General features: G+C 39.3%; 1 protein-coding gene across 8 annotated transcripts in view; it reads left to right on the plus strand.

Annotated features, from left to right (window-relative positions):
- Nucleotides 1–18,731, plus strand: part of PHKB (phosphorylase kinase regulatory subunit beta) — a 204,830-nt gene that overhangs the window by 2,850 nt on the left and 183,249 nt on the right. The window lies entirely within an intron of this gene.

Below are 18,731 nucleotides of genomic sequence, written 5' to 3' on the forward strand. Positions count from 1 at the left end.
AATTTGGTCAGCGTCCCAATTATTTTCTCTTCATCAACTCCCTGTGAAGTAGGTATTTTTATATGCATTTTCATAGACAGGAAAGGGAAGCCCACAGAAATGAAGCAAGTTGCCCCAGGTCCTGAGACTATTATGTTTCAAGGCCATGTGCTTTGCCTTCCATCCCATGGCTTCCTGGTGTAAGGGCTGGAGGAGGTATTGGTGCAGTGGCTCTTAGACTGTCAGGTTGGTGAGACCCTTTGCAAGCTGGATGAAAGCTGTGGAATTGCTCTCCAGATGAGTGCCCTGGGTCTTGAATACAATTTGGAAGAAGTCTATGTATCCAGGAAAGACCATATATGGATTCCCATTAGGAACACAGGCCTTTGAATGTATCTGGAAGAGAAGGGCTTTGTTAAGTGGTCATAGAGCTGAAATGAAGACTGAAGTCTTTGCGGCTTTTTTCTGTGGGTTATGACCCACCTTGGGCCATTTAAAACCTGTTTTGTGTGTGAACACTGGGAAAAGCCTGTTGGCAAGAGGCTGCTTTGTCTTTAGTGTGCCTTAAGCAGAATATTCAAGCCTCAGGACTCATTAACAGATAAATGTGAGATGACCCAATCAAAACAGTGACGGTGAAAAATCCTTTCTTTTTGGTTTCACCATAGCCTTTCAGAGGTGGTTCCCCCACCGTTTATTTCCATTTGTATTTCAAGCCCTGTTTTGGCAAGATGGAGGGGAAAAATCTTGAAGAAAAGAAATAGGAAATAGCTTACGGAAGAGTCACAAACAGGAGAAAACAAAGCTTATACTTTCAGGAACAATAATGATCCATGTCTTTAGTTGTCATCTGCCAAATGACAAAATAGTATATGTAACATTGCCAATTGATTTTTGATTTAACCTTTGAACTAAGAGAACAAGAGGACATATATCTTTGAACTGTGCTTTCTTTTAAGCATCAGGCTTTCATTTTCATCTTGGCTTTCTTAATAAGGGCTTGATGGGTTTTCAGCACTGACAAAGTCCTTCAGCAGTTACTGGGAAATAGAATGCTAAAGGTATGCTTTTATGCATCAATAGTCCCGAAAATTTCAAAACCTAAGAACTGTGCTTAACATTATACAGAGTGTTTAAAACCATACACAAAAAGTTTTTCCAGTACCATATTATTAAATCAAAATAGAATGCACCAAGAAACTAAATAGGAAAATACCAAACTTAATCGTTATAAGCCATTTAAAAGATGGATTCCTTATAAATTACTTTCAGTATAGACACTTGGGGTTCATCTAACCAAAACTTAGTGATAACTATAAAGAAATAAACCTTATATCTGTTAAATAGAGTGGTTTGCATTTATAGTTTATTTACTAATTTAGAAATACTTCATTTATGTTGGAAATGATTTGTTTTCTGCTATTGTAGTTCCTTGGACGTTATCATTGTGGGACAGTGTATAATGGTGTGATTTCGTTTAGCAATCTTTAAAGAATGTCCTGGGTTTATAGCTGAGCTTTTCCTTGATACCTTTGGCTAGAAACTATTTAATATTACCAAAAGTGAAAGCCAGTATCTTCATTTTGGAAAATTAGTTTCTAATATACCCAGATTGTTTTATGCATTTTAACCCTCTTTATTCCTCCTGGATTTGTTTCTGCTATGTTTTTCTTTATTTCTACTCTTTATTGAATTTAGTGTGTCCTGCATTTGCGTGTGTGCATGCATGCTTGAGGTGTGCTCTGAATGCTAACGTGTCAGTATGTGCTTTGGTTGAATATACTTTCTTCTGTTTTGACTGCTTAAATCCAAAAAGAGATCTGGATGTCCAGGTTTTTCTTTAAAGAGCCTTGTGGTAAAACATACTGGACAATGAATTTATAGGCCAATTCCACAACCAAAATGAATTAACTAATCATTAGGGAAGGAGTGTAGCATCCAATATCTTAGATGGCTTCCATTTCTCATTTGACTACTACAGTTATATTTTAGATTAGCAGAGTTGATCAGCTAGAGCACTTACATTGGCATTACAAGTTCAGTTATTTGTAGTAATTGCTATGGCATTTTGTGACGAGGTAAGAAATGTCATGGCATTTTTACTTTTATTCTTAGATGATAAGATAATTTTTAAAATTATTCCTTAAAATGAATCATTGGCTTATCTCTATCTTGGCTCTGTAAGTTTATCAGTATCTCAGTGAGTTTATCAGCATGTGACCTGAGTTTTTTTCTTTATTTCTTTTTAGGTTTTTTGATTAATTTGATTTGATTTATTTGATTTGGTGGGCATATCAGTACCTGGTAAATTTTTATTGTATATTCTGGGCAAAACTCAACTTTTTATTTTGTGTGTCTGACACTCTCTTCTTTTTAGGCACTTATATAGCAGCCTCGTTTCAGCCTAATTTAATAGTCAGCCAATTAATAAAGTTCTTTTGGCTTAAAGAGACCATAGGCCTGAGGCTCCTGGACTGTTATGTGTTGTGGCCCCCATTAAGAGCCTAAGGAAAGCGTACACATTTTGTGTTCAGCAATACCTAAATCTCATCCTCACTCTGTTGTTTATTACTTGTTTGATCTTGAGCAAGTAACTTTACATCTTTTTTTTTTTTTTTTTTTCCATTTTTTTTTATTAGTTTCTGCTTTATAACAAAGTGAACTTTACATCTTTGAGACTTGGTTTCCTTCTCTGTAAAAGTAGGAGTAATAAAACCTACCTGAAGATATTATTCTGAGGATTAAACAAGATGTTATATGCAAAACACTTGATATTTAGTAGTTGCCCAATAAATTTTATTCTTTATCTTTCCTAAAAAATGTCTTTTACAATATTGCTGGTATGTATTTAAGGGTAGGATTTTACAAAAGCAGATATAGTTGCTTATCTCTTTATCTCATTTCGGTATCTACCTGCATGGTAGCCATTTGATTAAGAAAACTAGTCATGAGGGGATTTGAGAAGATGGCGGAAGAGTAAGACATGGAGATCAGCTTCCTCCCCACGGATACATCAGAAATACATCTACACGTGGAACTGCTCCTATAGAACACCCACTGAATGCTGGCAGAAGACCTCAGACCTCCCAAAAGGCAAGAAACTCCCCACGTACCTGGGTAGGGTAAAAGAAAAAAGAAAAAACAGAGATAAAAGAATAGGGATGGGACCTGCACCAGTGGGAGGGAGCTGTGAAGGAAGAAATACTTCCACACACTAGAAGCCCCATCGCGGGCGGAGACTGTGAGTGGCAGAAGGGGAAGCTTTAGAGCCGTGGAGGAGAGCGCAGCAACAGGGGTGCGGAGGGCAAAGCGGAGAGATTCCCGCACAGAGGATCAGTGCCGACCAGCACTCACCAGCCTGACAGGCTTGTCTCCTCTCTGGGGTGGGCAGGGGCTGGGAGCTGAGGCTCGGGCTTCGGTCGGATGCAGGGAGAGGACTGGGGTTGGCGGCGTGAACAAAGCCTGAAGGGGTTAGTGTGCCATGTCGAGCCGGGAGGGAGTCCGGGAAAAGTCTGGAGCTGCCGAAGAGACAAGACTTTTTCTTCCCTCTTTGATTCCTGGTGCACAAGGAGAGGGGATTAAGAGTGCTGCTGAAAGGAGCGCCAGAGACAAGTGTGAGCCGCGTCTATCAGCACGGACCCCAGAGACGGGCATGAGACACTAAGGCTGCTGCTGCCACTAGCAAAAAACCTGTGTGCAAGCACAGATCACTCTCCCGCCCCTCCCGGGAGCCTGTGCAGCCCCCCACTACCAGGGTCCCGTGACCCAGGGACAGCGTCCCCAGGAGAACGTATGGTGCGCCTCAGGCTGCTGCAACGTCATGCTGGCCTCTGCCGCTGCAGGCTCGCCCCGCATCTGTTCCTCTCTATCCCCCCGGCCTGAGTGAGCCAGAGCCCCCGATTCAGCTGCTCCTTTAACCCTGTCCTGTCTGAGCGAAGAACAGACGCCCTCAGGCAACCTACAGGCAGAGGCAGATCCAAATCCAAAGCTGAAAGCTCGGAGCTGTGTGAACAAAGAAGAGGAAGGGAAATCTCTCCCAGTAGCCTCAGGAGCAGTGGATTAAATCGCCACAATCAACTTGATGTACCCTGGATCTGTGGAATACCTGAATAGACAACGAATCATACCAAACTGAGGAGCTGAACTTGGAGAGCAATATATATTATTTTATCCCCTTTTCCTCTTTTTGTGAGTCTGTATGTTTATGCTTCTGTGTGAGATTTTGTCTGTATAGATTTGCTTTCACCATTTGTCCTAGGGTTCTGTCCGTCTGGGTTTTTTCTCTTTTTTTTTTTTTTTGTTTTTTAACTTAAAAAATTTTTTTCTCAATAATTTAAAAAATTTTTTATTTTAATAACTTTATTTTATTTTATCTTAATTTATTTTATTTTGTCCTCTTTCTTTCTATTTGTTCTCTTAAATTCTGAGCCATGTGGAGGACAGGCTCTTGGTGCTCCAGCCAGGCGTCAGGGCTGTGCCACTGAGGTGGGAGAGCCAACTTCAGGACACTGGTCCATAAGAGACCTCCCAGCTCCATGTAATATCAAACGGCAAAAATCTCCCAGATATCTCCATCTCAACACCAAGACCCAGCTTCACTCAATGACAAGCAAGCTACAGTGCTGGACACCCTATGCCAAACAACTAGCAAGACAGGAACAAAGCCCCATCCATTAGCAGAGAGGCTGCCTAAGATCATAATAAGGCCACAGACACCCCAAAACACACTACCAGATGTGGACCTGCCCACCAGAAAGACAACATCCAGCCTCATCCACCAGAACACAGGTACTAGTCCCCTCCACCAGGAAACCTACACAACCCATTGAACCAACCTTAGCCACGGGGACAGACACCAAAAACAACAGGAACTACGAACCTGCAGCCTGCGAAAATGAGACCCCAAACACACTAAGATAAACAAAATAAAAAGACAGAAAAACACACAGCAGATGAAGGTAAAAACCCACCAGACCAAACAAATGTAGAGGAAATAGGCAGTCTACCTGAAAAAGAATTCAGAATAATGATAGTAAAGATGATCCAAAACCTTGGAAATAGAATAGACAAAATGCAATAAACATTTAACAAGGACCTAGAAGAACTAAAGAAGAAACAAACAATGATGAACAACAAAATAAATGAAATTAAAAATACTCTAGAAGGGATAAATAGCAGAATAACTGAGGCAGAAGGACGAATAAGTGACCTGGAAGATAAAATAGTGGAAATAACTACTGCACAGCAGAATAAAGAAAAAAGAATGGAAAGAAATGACAGTCTCAGAGACTTTTGGGACAGCATTAAATGCAGCAACATTCGAATTATAGGGGTCCCAGAAGATGAAAAGAAAAAGAAAGGGACTGAGAAAATATTTGAAGAGATTATAGTTGAAAACTTCCCTAATATGGTAAAGGAAATAGTCAATCAAGTCCAGGAAGCACAGAGAGTCCCATACAAGATAAATCCAAGGAGAAACATGCCAAGACACATACTAATCAAACTGTCAAAAATTAAATACAAAGAAAACATATTAAATCAGCAAAGAAAAAACAACAAATAACACACAAGGGAATCCCAATAAGGTTAACAGCTGATCTTTCAGCAGAAACTCTGCATGCCAGAAGGGAGTGGCAGGACATATTTAAAGTGATGAAGGAGCAAAACTTACAACCAAGAAATCTCCATGAAATCTGAATGAGATCCTTGCTGGGTAGAGTAATCTTGGTTGTAAGTTTTGCTCCTTCATCACTTTAAATATGTCCTGCCACTCCCTTCTGGCATGCAGAGTTTCTGCTGAAAGATCAGCTGTTAACCTTATGGGGATTCCCTTGTGTGTTATTTGTTGTTTATCGCTTGCTTCTTTTAATATTTTTTCTTTGGATTTAATTTTTGATAGTTTTATTAATATGTATCTTGACATGTTTCTCCTTGGATTTATCCTATATGGGGCTCTGTGCTTCCTGGCCTTGATTAACTATTTCGTTTACGATATTAAGGAAGTTTTTACTATAATCTCTTCAAATATTTTCTCAGTCCCTTTCTTTTTCTCTTCCTCTTTTAGGACCCCTATAATTCAAATGTTGGTACATTAAATGTTATCCCAGAGGTCTCTGGGACTGTCCTCAGTTCTTTTCATTCTTTTTTCTTTATTCTGCTGTACAGTAGTTATTTTCACTATTTTATCTTCCAGGTCACTTATTTGTTCTTCTGTATCAATTATTCTGCTTTTGTTCCCTTCTAGAGTATTTTTAATTTCATTTATTGTGTTGTTCATCATTGTTTGTTTCCTCTTTAGTTCTTGTAGGTCCTTGTTAAATGTTTATTGTATTTTTTCTATTCTCTTTCCAAGATTGTGGATCATCTTTACTATCATTATTCTGAATTCTTTTTCAGGTACAGTCTGTATTTCCTGTTCATTTGTTTGCTCTGGTGGGTTTTTACCTTGCTCTTTCATCTGCTGTGTATTTCTCTGTCTCTCATTTTGGCTGACTTACTGTGTTTGGCGTCTCCTTTTCACAGGCTGCAGGTTCGTAGTTCCCGTTGTTTTTGGTGTCTGTCCCCGGTGGCTAAGGTTGGTTCGGTGGGTTGTGTAGGTTTCCTGGTGGAGTGGACTAATGCCTGTGTTCTGGTGGATGAGGCTGGATCTTGTCTTTCTGGTGGCATGTGCACATCTGGTGGTGTGTTTTGGGCTGTCTGTGGCCTTATTATGATTTAGGCAGCATCTCTGCTAATGGATGGGGTTATGTTCCTGTCTTGCTAGTTGTTTGGCATAAGGTGTCCAGCACTGTAGCTTGCTGGTCGTTGAGTGAAACTGGGTCTTGGTGTTGAGTTGGAAATATCTGGGAGATTTTTGCCGTGTGATATTACGTGCAGCTGGGAGGTCTCTTGTGGACCAGTGTCCTGAATTTGGTCTCCCACCTATGAGGTTGAGCCCTGACTCCTGGTTGGAGCACCAAGAGCCTTTCATCCTCACTGCTCCGAATAAAAGTGCAAAAAAGAATAAAGAAAGAGAGAAAGAGAGAGAGTGAGGGAGGGAGTGAGTGAGCGAGGGAGGAAGGAAGAAAGAACAAGTAAAATAAGATAAAATATATTAAGGTTATTAAAATACAAAGTAAGCAATAATTATTAAGAAAATAAAATTTTAAGTAAAATAAAACAGAAAAAAAACAAAACATGGATGGACAGAACCCTAGGTCAAATGGTGAAAGCAAAGCTATACAGGCAAAATCTCACATAAAAGTATACACATACACACTCACAAAAAGAGGAACGGGGGGCTTCCCTGGTGGCGCAGTGTTTGATAGTCCGCCTGCCAATGCTGGGGTACACGGGTTCTTGCTCCGGTCCGGGAAGATCCCACATGCCGCCTAGAGGCTGGGCCACTGAGCCATGGCTGCTGAGCCTGCGCGTCCGGAGCCTGTGCTCTGCAACGGGAGAGGCCACAACAGTGAGAGGCCTGTGTACAGCAAAAAAAAAAAAAAAGAGGAACAGTGGAAAAAATAATATATCTTGCTCTCAAAGACCACCTCCTCAATTTGGGATGTTTCGTTGTCTATTCAGCTTTTTCACAGATGTAGGGTACATCAAGTTGATTGTGGAGCTTTAATCCTCTGCTTCTGAGGCTGCTGGGAGAGATTTCCCCTTCTTTTCTTTGTACTCACAGCTCCTGGGGTTCAGCTTTGGATTTGGCCCCGCCTCTGCATGTAGGTTGCCTGAGCGCATCTGTTCTTCGCTCAGACAGGATGAGATTAAAGGAGGAGCTGATTTGGGGGCTCTGGCTCACTCAGGCCGGGGGGAGGGAGGGGTACAGATGCGGGGCAAGCCTGTGGCGGCAGAGGCCAGCTGACGTTGCACCAGCCTGAGGCGCGCCGTGCGTTCTCCTGGGGAAGTTGTCCCTGGATCACGAGTCCCTGACAGTGGCAGGCTGCACAGGCTCCCAGAAGGGTCGGTGTGGGTAGTGACCTGTGCTTGCACACAGACTTCCTGGTGGAGGGAGCAGCAGCCTTAGCATTTCATGCCCGTCTCTGGGGTCCGCACTGATAGCTGCAGCTCGCGCCCTTCTCTGGTGCTCCTTTAAGCAGCGCTCTTAATCCCCTCTCCTCTCGCACCAGGAAAGAAAGGGAAGAAAAAGTCTCTTGCCTCTTCAGCAGGTCCAGACTTTTTCCCGGACTCCCTCCCAGCTACCTGTGGTGCACTAACCCCTTCAGGCTGTTTTCACGCCCCCAGTCCTCTCCCTGCAATGCGACCCGACTGAAGCTCGAGCCTCAGCTCCCAGCCCCCACCCACCCTGGCAGGTGAACAGAGAAGCCTCTCAGGCTGCTGAGTTCCGGTCGGCATCGATCCTTGCGTGGGAATCTCTCTGCTTTTTCCTCTGCACCCCTGTTGCTGCATTCTCCTCCGCAGCTCCGAAGCTTCCCCCCTCCGCCACCCGCAGTCTTCGCCCGCAAATGGGATTCCTAGTGTGTGGAAACATTTTCTCCTTCACAGCTCCCTCCCACTGGTGCCGGTCCCATCCCTATTCTTTTCTCTCTGTTTTTTTTTTTTTTTTTTTTGCCCTACCCAGGTACATGGGGAGTTTCTTGCCTTTTGGGAGGTCTGAGGTCTTCTGCCAGCATTCAGTGGGTGTTCTATAGGCGCAGTTCCACATGTAGATGTATTTCGGATGTCTCTGTGGGGAGGAAGGTGATCTCCACATCTTACTCTTCTGCCATCTTCCTCAACTCCCCTCACCACTCGTATTCAACATAGTTTTGGAAGTTTTAGCCATAGCAATCAGAGAAGAAAAAGAAATAAAAGGAATCGAAATCAGAAAAGAAGAAGTAAAGGTGTCACTCTCTGCAGATGATATGATACTATGCATAGAGAATCCTAAAGATGCTACCAGAAAACTACTAGAGGTAATCACTGAATTTGGTAAAGTAGCAGGATACAAACTTAGTGCACAGAAATCTCTGGCATTCCTATACACTAATGTTGAAAAATCCGAAAGTGAAATTAAGAAAACACTCCCATTTACCATTGCAACATAAAGAATAAAATATCTAGGAATAAACCTACCTAAGGAGATAAAAGACCTGTATGCAGAAAATTATAAGACACTGATGAAAGAAATTAAAGATGATACAAATAGATGGAGAGATATACCATGTTCTTGGGTTTGAAAAATCAACATTGTGAAAATGACTCTACTACCCAAAGCAATCTACAGATTCAATGCAATCCCTAACAAACAACCACTCGCATTTTTCACAGAACTAGAACAAAAAATTTCACAATTTGTATGGAAACACAAAAGACCCCGAATAGCCAAAGCAATCTTGAGAACAAAAAATGGAGCTAGAGGAATCAGGCTCCCTGAATTCACACTATACTACAAAGCTACAGTAATTAAGACAATATGATACTGGCGCAAAAACAGAAATATAGATAAATGGAATAGGATGGAAAGCCCAGAGAGAAACCCATACACATATGGTCACCTTTTCTTTGATAAAGGAGGCAAGAATATACAGTGGAGAAAAGACAGCCTCTTCAATAAGTGGTGCTGGGAAAACTGGACAGGTACATGTGAAAGTATGAGATTAGAACACTCCCTAACACCATACAGAAAAATAAGCTCAAAATGGATTAAAGACTTAAATGTAAGGCCAGAAACTCTCAAACTCTTAGAGGAAAACATAGGCAGAACACTCTATGACATAAATCACAGCAAGATCCTTTTTGACCCACGTCCTAGAGAAATGGAAATAAAAACAAAAATAAACAAAAGTCACCTAATGAAACTTCAGAGCTTTTGCCCAGCAAAGGAAACCATAAACAAGACCAAAAGACAACCCTCAGAATGGGAGAAAATATTTGCAAATGAAGCAAGTGACAGAGCATTAATCTCCAAAATTTTCAAGCAACTCATGCACCTGAATAACAAAAAAAAACCCAATCCAAAAATGGGCAGAAGACCTAAATAGACATTTCTCCAAAGAAGATATACAGATTGCCAACAAACACATGAAAGAATGCTCAACATCATTAATCACTAGAGAAATGCAAATCAAACCTGCAATGATGTATCATCTCACACCAGTCAGAATGGCCATCATTAAAAAGTCTAGAAACAATAAATGCTGGAGAGAGTGTGGAGAAAAGGGAACACTCTTGCACTGTTGGTTGGAATGTAAATTGGTACAACCACTATGGAGAACAGTATGGGTGTTCCTTAAAAAAGTACAAATATAACTACCACACGACCCAGCAATCCCACTACTGTGCATATCCCTGAGAAAACCATAATTCAAAAAGAGTCATGTACCAAAATGTTCATTGCAGCTCTATTTTCAATAGCCAGGACGTGGAAGTAACCTAAGTGTCCATCAACAGATGAATGGATAAAGAAGATGTGGCACATATATACAATGGAATATTTCTCAGCCATAAAAAGAATTGAAATTGAGTTATTTGTAGTGAGGTGGATGGACCTAGGTTCTGTCAAACAGAGTGAAGTAAGTCAGAAAGAGAAAAACAAATACCATATGCTAACACATATATATGGAACCTAAGGAAAAAAAAAAGGTCATGAAGAACCTAGGTGTAAGACAGGAATAAAGACACAGATATACTAGAGAATGGACTTGAGGATATGGGGAGGTGGAAGGGTAAGCTGTGACCATGTGAGAGTGGCATGGACTTATATACACTACCAAATGTAAAATAGATAGCTAGTGGGAAGCAGCCGCATAGCACAGGGAGATCAGCTAGGTGGTTCGTGACCACCTAGAGAGGTGGGTTAGGGAGGATAAGAGGGAGGGAGATGCAAGAGGGAAGAGATATTGGAACATATATATATGTATAACTGATTCACTTTGTTATAAAGCAGAAACTAACATACCATTGTAAAGCAATTATACTCCAATGGAGATGTTAAAAAAAAGAAAATAAAACCAGTCATGCTAAAATACAATCTGATGGAGTCAGATTAACCAGAATCTACCTCTCGTTTTAATCTATATCTTTTTCGTTTTTGTCAGTAATCATTACAAGTCTAAAGAAATGGTTTTTGACAGTTTCCATGGAAACTCTTGTTAGACAAGGAGAGCGGTCATTATTTTGCATATAGTTAGAAGAGATTTTTGACTTATATTGGGTATGCTATTGGTTCCCTTCATGTAGGATGGAATTTTCAGGAGCACTATGTAAATTGTATCCTGCTGGGAGCTCTGATGTCTTCTTACTGTGTCCTGCCCTGAAATCTTATACAATTGAGGAAGTAGAAGCCCTATGATATGGCTTATCTCCCTTGGTATGAATCTTACTGACCTTAAAGTTTACTCTCTTTCTGTCATTCCTCTCAGCAAAGATGATGCTTCAGATTTTATAAGTGAAATGATTTCATGAAGAGTACAATGGCTTGTCTCACTGCTTTAGACTGTTACAGAATACCACATTGTGCATTATAAAAGCTATTTTCTTACTGTTTTCTTGATCTTCGGTCTTCTGTGAAGCCAGAGAAAGGGTAAGAGGAACTCCCCAGTATTCCTGATTCTGATGTAGTTGCCTGCTGAAAATGTTCATATGGGTATATATTTTGAGCATCTCAAATGTAACCTGGCCCAAACAGAACTCTTATTTTCTAATCCTATTCCTACCCTAAATATATGCCTCTGTAAATCTTTTCCATCTCAGTAAACTAAAGCATATTCTTCCAGTTGCTCAAGCTAACAATATGGAGGTCATTCCTCATTCCTTTACTCTTTTTATTCAGTTCGTTTGTAAATTTTTTCTATTCCAGTTTCAAAAACATATACAGAAATCTGCCTATTTTTCTCCAGCTGTGCTCCTAGCTCCATAGTCTAAGCCACGTTCATCTCTATTCTAAGCTACTGAAATAGCCTGGTTACCTGTCTTCATATTCTTGCCTCACTGCAATCTGTTCTCTACCCAGAAGTGAGAAGAATCTTTTAAATATGTAAGTCAGATCACATCACCTTCCTGAAATCCTTCATTACCTTTAGCAGTAAATCCACAGTCCTTCCCTTGGGTGACCCTAATCACCTGCCTCTTGCCTGCTTCTCTAATCTCCTCATGGAATACTCTTCTCTCCCCCACTGCTCTTCAGCCATGCATGCTTTGGTTCCTTAAGACACAATTTGTTTTCACTTAGGCTCTCTGTTATAGCTGTTTCCTCTTCCAGGAATAATCTCTTATCTTGCTGGTTGGGCAGCTTCTTCCTTTTGTTCATCTTTTCGGTTCACATCTTAAACTTAACCTTCTTCGAAAGGCCTTTTTACCTACTCAATCAAAGTGGCGCCCAGACATATCACTCTTAATTTGGTACTCTAGTAAACCTCTCACTATTTGATATTTTTCTTTTAGTTTCTCTTTATTATATGAGAGAAGAGACTTCATCTGTTTTTTTTCACTCCTTATCCATAGAGCCCAGAAGAGTGCTTGGAGGATAATAAATGCTCAGTAAATCATAGTGCTTAGAAAATCATATTACTTATCACATCTTAGTCCCTCCTGCCCCTTTTGAGATATAATGTAATGTGGTTAGTGTATCAACTCATAAAACTAGGCTCACGTCTCAGTATGAAACTTATAAACTGTGTGAACTGCTTTTTCACCTACTTTCCGTAATTATACAGTGGAGATAATAGTATATTCTTCATAAGTTCTTTTGTGAAGATGAAATAATGTTTATGAAGTATCTAGTGGTTGTAAGGGTAGTAATAATAACAACAGTGATTATAATGTTGATGATGACAACAGTGACAATTTCAGTAGCTAATTTTTGTTGAGTACTTAATACGTGACAAATAGTGTTCTAAGTGCTTTACATTTAAATCTCACAACAATCCTGTGCTGTAGGACTGCTAACTATCTCTGTTGAAAAATCAAAACACAGAGAAGCAAAGTAACTTACATAAAGTCAAACAGCTAGGATACAAACTCAGCCAGAGCTCCCAACCATTGTTGCCTTCCCCTTCTTCAACATGCATAGTGCCTAGCATTCCATAAATGAATGCCGATGTTTATTGTTTGCATCTTGGCGATATTCACTGCTCTTCTGTCACTCATGTCAAATTAGCTACTGTTTACTGGACCTCTCAGATGTTGTGGGAAGTGTGTAATACAGTTGGCCCTCTGTATCTGAGGGTTCTACAGTTTGAGGTTGCGGAGGGCTGACTGTAGCATGCCATTTTTTTTTTTAACATCTTTACTGGAGTATAATTGCTTTACAATGTTGTGTTAGTTTCTGCTGTATAACAAAGTGAATCAGCTGTACGCATACATGTATCCCCATATCCCCACCCTCTTACATCTCCCTCCCACCCTCCCTATCCCACCCCTCTAGGTGGTCACAAAGCACCGAGCTGATCTCCCTGTGCTATGCGGCTGCTTCCCACTAGCTATCTATTTTACATTTGGTAGTATATACATGTCAGTGCCACTCTCTGACTTTGTCCCAGGTTACCCTTCCCCGTCCCTGTGTCCTCAAGTCCATTCTCTACGTCTGCGTCTTTATTCCTGTCCTGCCTCTAGGTTCTTCAGCACCATTTTTTTTTCAGATTCCCTATATATGTGTTAGCATACGGTATTTGTTTTTCTCTTTCTGACTTATTTCACTCTGTGTGACAGACTCTAGGTCCATTCACCTCACTACAAATAACTCAGTTTCATTTCTTTTTATGGCTGAGTAATATTCCATTGTATACACGTGCCGCATCTTCTTTATCCATTCATCTGTCAATGGACACTTAGGTTGCTTCCATGTCCTGGTTATTGTAAATAGTGCTGTGATGAATGTTGTGGTACATGATTCTTTTGGAATTATGGTTTTCTCACAGTATATGCCCAGTAGTGGGATTACTGGGTCGTATGGTAGTTCTGTTTTTAATTTTTTAAGGAACCTCCATACTGTTCGCCATAGTGGCTATCAGTTTTACCATGCCATTTTATATAAGGGACTTGAGCACCCACAGATTTTGTTGTTCTTGGCAGGAGTGGTGTGGTCCTGGAACCAATCCCCCATGGAGTCCAAGGGGTGACTCTATATGATACTGGTCTTAGAGAGCTCATAGCCTGATGGAACTTTTTGCAAAGCTAAAGATGACTTCAGTGCTTTTGCATACATGCAGTCTCTAACTCTCTCCTGGCCTCTTCTAGTTGTTTCCTACTTAACTTTGCTACCTATAGCCATCACCTCCCATTGTACCACCTCTCTAGCTAGTCTGTTCTACAAGTTCTTATCTGGGTGATTTTTCTAAGATAAAGAATTCATCCTATTATTCCTCTGCTTAGCACCACTTGTGAGCTACGTATTTCCTGCAGGATTAGCATGGCACTTCACAGAAGGCATCTGTGAAAATGACATTTGTGCTGAAGGAGGATATAGGAGTCAAATGAGAAGTTGGGTTGAAGAGTGTCCTAGGATAGGATCTTGAGGATAGATAGAGCTGGGTATTTGAGAACAGTAACCTCAAAGGGCAAAGCATTGTGAATGACAATAATAGGAAAGAGAGGATGGCTGGGTGGGGCAGGGTGCTGGGAGGCTTGAAGATACTTGGATTTATTGTAATTGGAAGGGAAAACTATAGAAAATTCGAAATAATAGGGTGATAAGACCTGAGTAATACTTTATGAAGATCCTCTGGCTATTATACAAATAAATTGGAAATTGGTGAGAAGGCAGCGAGCAGCCTAATGGCCGAAGCCATGTGCTAAATGTCTCTATCTCTATGTTTAACAGCTAGCATAATGCACAGTGCTGGGCATATGGGGCATTCAATCCATCTTTGATAATGAAGGGCTGTGAAAGCACAAATATTGACTCTGTCGTCAGTCTAGATTCAGAAACTGTGGCCACCTTGATTATCTACCATTTGTACGGTATCTTTGACTCCACAGAGTAACTTTTGGAATGTGGCCAAATTTAACACAGGAAAATTTTCTGTGTGCATATGTAGCAAATTCTTATAAATCTATATCTTATATTTATATCATTATGATAATTTCTGTCCATATTTTAAAGCAGAGATTAATCATTCTATTTCTGAGGAATAATCTGCAAAACCACACAAGGAGCTGCCATATCTTTTCTTGGTTCAGGCTGAAAGAGACATAGACATTTGATTTACCTATTAAAAGATATGGGGTTTGTGGGAGATGTAAAGGTTTTTTGTTTTGTTTTGTTTTTATTGGTAAACACGCAGTTAGGACATGTCTTTTTTTTTTTTTCCTGAGTCATGAAAATAGACCCAAAAGAGATTTGAAAATAATCCCTGACTAGAAAACACATAAAAGAAAATTGTAACTGCACATGTTATATACTTGTTCTTGAAAATTTGATAAATGCTTTGTTATTGTGCATTATAGTTTTCTATGATGTGTTTTTAATAAATTCATACTTTTTCTCATTTTTGTCACAATAAGCCTTGGCTGCCTTGATTAGAAGTGGTTTTAAAAAGGTGAAAAAATTGTTGCTGTTTTTTATTTTAGTATTTGTTCCTTTTTTCCCTATAGATTTTATTAGTTTCTTTTACCAGCAATGATATGTTAATAGTTCCTTAAAAAGAACTATTCTTTATTTTTAATTTCTTGATTTCATAGCTTCTCTTTCAGTTCATATTTCACAAATTTCTTGAGGAGGTTGCTTTTTATAGGTGAACAGATACGGTACATTAAGTGACTTCTAGAACCAGTGAGAATCTTTTTAAATGTATAATTGAAATTGCCCATTTTTATGGGTTCTGATATATTATGTGTCTCATGTGTTCTTTGTTGTCTTTCAAAATATACATCATTAGTTTTTAATTCATTATATAAAAATTTTTAAAGCTTATTGTTTTAATTGTTATACTCCCTTTATTATCAATAACTTCACACCATTTCCATGGCCTTCCTTTTTAATCATTTAAGATTCAAGTCTTATAGGACTTGAATTTTTGCAAATATATAGGCCCTGGTCATGGAATGAACCGTCATGTTATTATTTGTATGATAGGTGGAGTCTTGTGGCTAAAGCTTTGAATGTAGACTGGCAAGGACAAGCACAGGGTTTAGGATTGGGCAGTTGAGCTTTGGACAGTCCTTTATATATGTGTTTGATCATAAATACCTGATGGTTGATTACAGTTATAAATCATTAGTATGCCAAAAAGATGACCTTGGCTTGCTGCAGCTTCAGTCAGTGGACTCTTCTTTGCATGGAACTTTCAGCCTGTAGGGGAGCTTATTCTTTATTATTATTATTTAAATTTTTAAAAAATATAATTTACATCTAAACTTTTAACAGCTTGTGATTTAGGATGACTTCAGTTTCATCTTTTTTTTTTTCCTGTATTCTGAGTATGTTTCTGTCATGAATTTTCATCTGTAACCAAATGGCAGTTGTGCAAATCTAACGCTTTAAAAGTTAAGGGCAGTGGACCAAACATCTAAACTTACTATGATGTTTGATTTTAAATGTTTTGATAGAAGCATTTACTGATCTATTTCAAGGATGGAAATTTTGGCTCAGGTCTCAAGTAGCCTCCGTGGAGGTATATGTCTGTGTGTGTGTTCATATGTATGTAATTTGACCATAGGCAATGTTATCTTTTTTTTTTTTTTTTTTTTTTTTGCGGTACGCGGGCCTCTCACTGTTGTGGCCTCTCCCGTTGCGGAGCACAGGCTCCGGACGCGCAGGCTCAGCGGCCATAGCTCACAGGCCCAGCCGCTCTGCGGCATGTGGGATCTTCCTGGACCAGGGCACGAACCTGTGTCCCCTGCATCGGCAGGCGGACTCTCAACCACTGCGCCACCAGGGAAGCCCCGGCAATGTTATCTTAATGTAGGTGGCCTCTCTCCTTAAGCAAAAACAATATATTAAATAAGTTTTGAACAACAGAGCGGCCTGTGGCTGAGTGATTCCAAAGTGGGCAACACTGTTAGGTTTTAACCAGTTTGGAGCTGTGGATTTGTTAGGTGACTTCACCTGGAAATTTGTAGTAAGAAACCTGGAGCTCTAAAGTACATGCACTCTGCATCATTAATCATTAGGCTTTGCTCATGATGTAGTGTAGTATATAGAGCCATGCTCCGTTGGGTGCCATTTCAAATTTTCATACTTCTAAATACATTTTAAAAATATATCTTATTTAAAAATAAGTTTTTAAAAGTCTTATTTTTTAAACATAATGTCATTTGGTATTATGCTAGGCTTTGGTAGAGAGCATTAATTATTTCTATTGATATTCTTTCTGCTTTGATGGGATTTTTTTCCAGTCAAATTGAGCCTCTTTTAAATGTGGCTCATATAAGCTAGTTGATTTTAGACCTTTACCTTTTGTTTGTGTTAAACATCTTTTAAATGGTCTCCTGATAACAATGAATTGTCCATGTTAAATATCTTTAATAAAGAGGTATTTAAAATACTTGCTTGTTTTCTTAATTTACATATTTCTGACAGTAATTATCTATGTCGAATCTTTTTATGAGTTTTTATCTGTTGTTTCTGTCAGTTCTGAGATCCTTGTGTTTGGATATGTTATCTTGTTTTAATGGAAATATGCAATGAAGCACAATTAATTTGTTATACCCACCTAATCCCAATTCTCTATAGGCTTGTAGCTTTGATAATAATCATTTGCTCAATGACTGCAAGGATAAAAAAAGAAAATGCTAGCAGGATGTAAAGTTAATTATTATTATTTAAAGGAATAAAAAACTATTTGAGGATTAAAAATTATCACTAAACTCTCCTTCTGTATTACTCTACGTGATGCTGATATTTGTACCTAAGACCTGTACCAAATTTAAGCCTTTCCTCAGTCTAATTTTTCTACCTTTTAAATATTTCTTGAATATTTCCTCTCCTCTGTATCCCTGCTGTCACTATCTTAATTCAAGGCCCTAGGATGACTGTTTAACCAAAAGTGGACTCTTGTGCCTAGGGCTCACCACTTTACTGTAATCTTTCACACTGCCAACAGTTATCTTTTTAAAGTTTGGATCATATGATGCCCTTACATAAACCTCCCCAACGGCTCTCCATTATCCAAAGGATAAAATGCAAACCTGGAGTCTGCTGTTCAGCATCTTTTGCTGTTAGTCTTCTGGTTACCTTTCCACCTTCCCTTCCTACTTACATTCTCTGCTACAGTGCTTTATTTTCCATTTGTTTTTAAATAATAACATTTTCATACTAAATACATTTCCCCCACTGTCAAGTCCAAAAAGGTTCAAAGTTCAAATTCAAAAAAGAGGTATAATAAATGAAGCAAAATAGTGATCCTAGTGTGTAATAAGTTTATGACTTGATGAGGGCATTCTTGATTATTTTTTAGCTGTGGACAGCATCTCCAGGGCCAAACTTCATGGCTCTGACTTCCTTTGCCCCTTGCTTAAAAAGCTTGAGCAGTCTCTGTGTACTGATTTTCTCTTCCCTTGCAGGGAAAATGGAGGAAATCACATAGATTATTCATCTACATTTTTATAAAAATGTAAGTCATCAGTAGTGTATTTTTTTTTTACACATAGAGAAGATCAACAATATGTAATAGGTCTTGTCTATCACACTTTAGACTTCACATAAGATACCAAGAAATTTGAACTTGGCATTTAAATTTCAGGAATATCGTTATTGAAGGAGAGTGAAATGATATACTTTTAAATGAAGTGAGAAGATACTAACTTCTTAAATCTTTTTTTTTTAACATCCTTATTGGAGTATAATTGCTTTACAATGGTGTGTTAGTTTCTGCTTTATAACAAAG

Source organism: Mesoplodon densirostris, chromosome 19 (assembly GCF_025265405.1).
Source record: "Mesoplodon densirostris isolate mMesDen1 chromosome 19, mMesDen1 primary haplotype, whole genome shotgun sequence".
Classification (NCBI taxonomy): domain Eukaryota; kingdom Metazoa; phylum Chordata; class Mammalia; order Artiodactyla; family Ziphiidae; genus Mesoplodon; species Mesoplodon densirostris.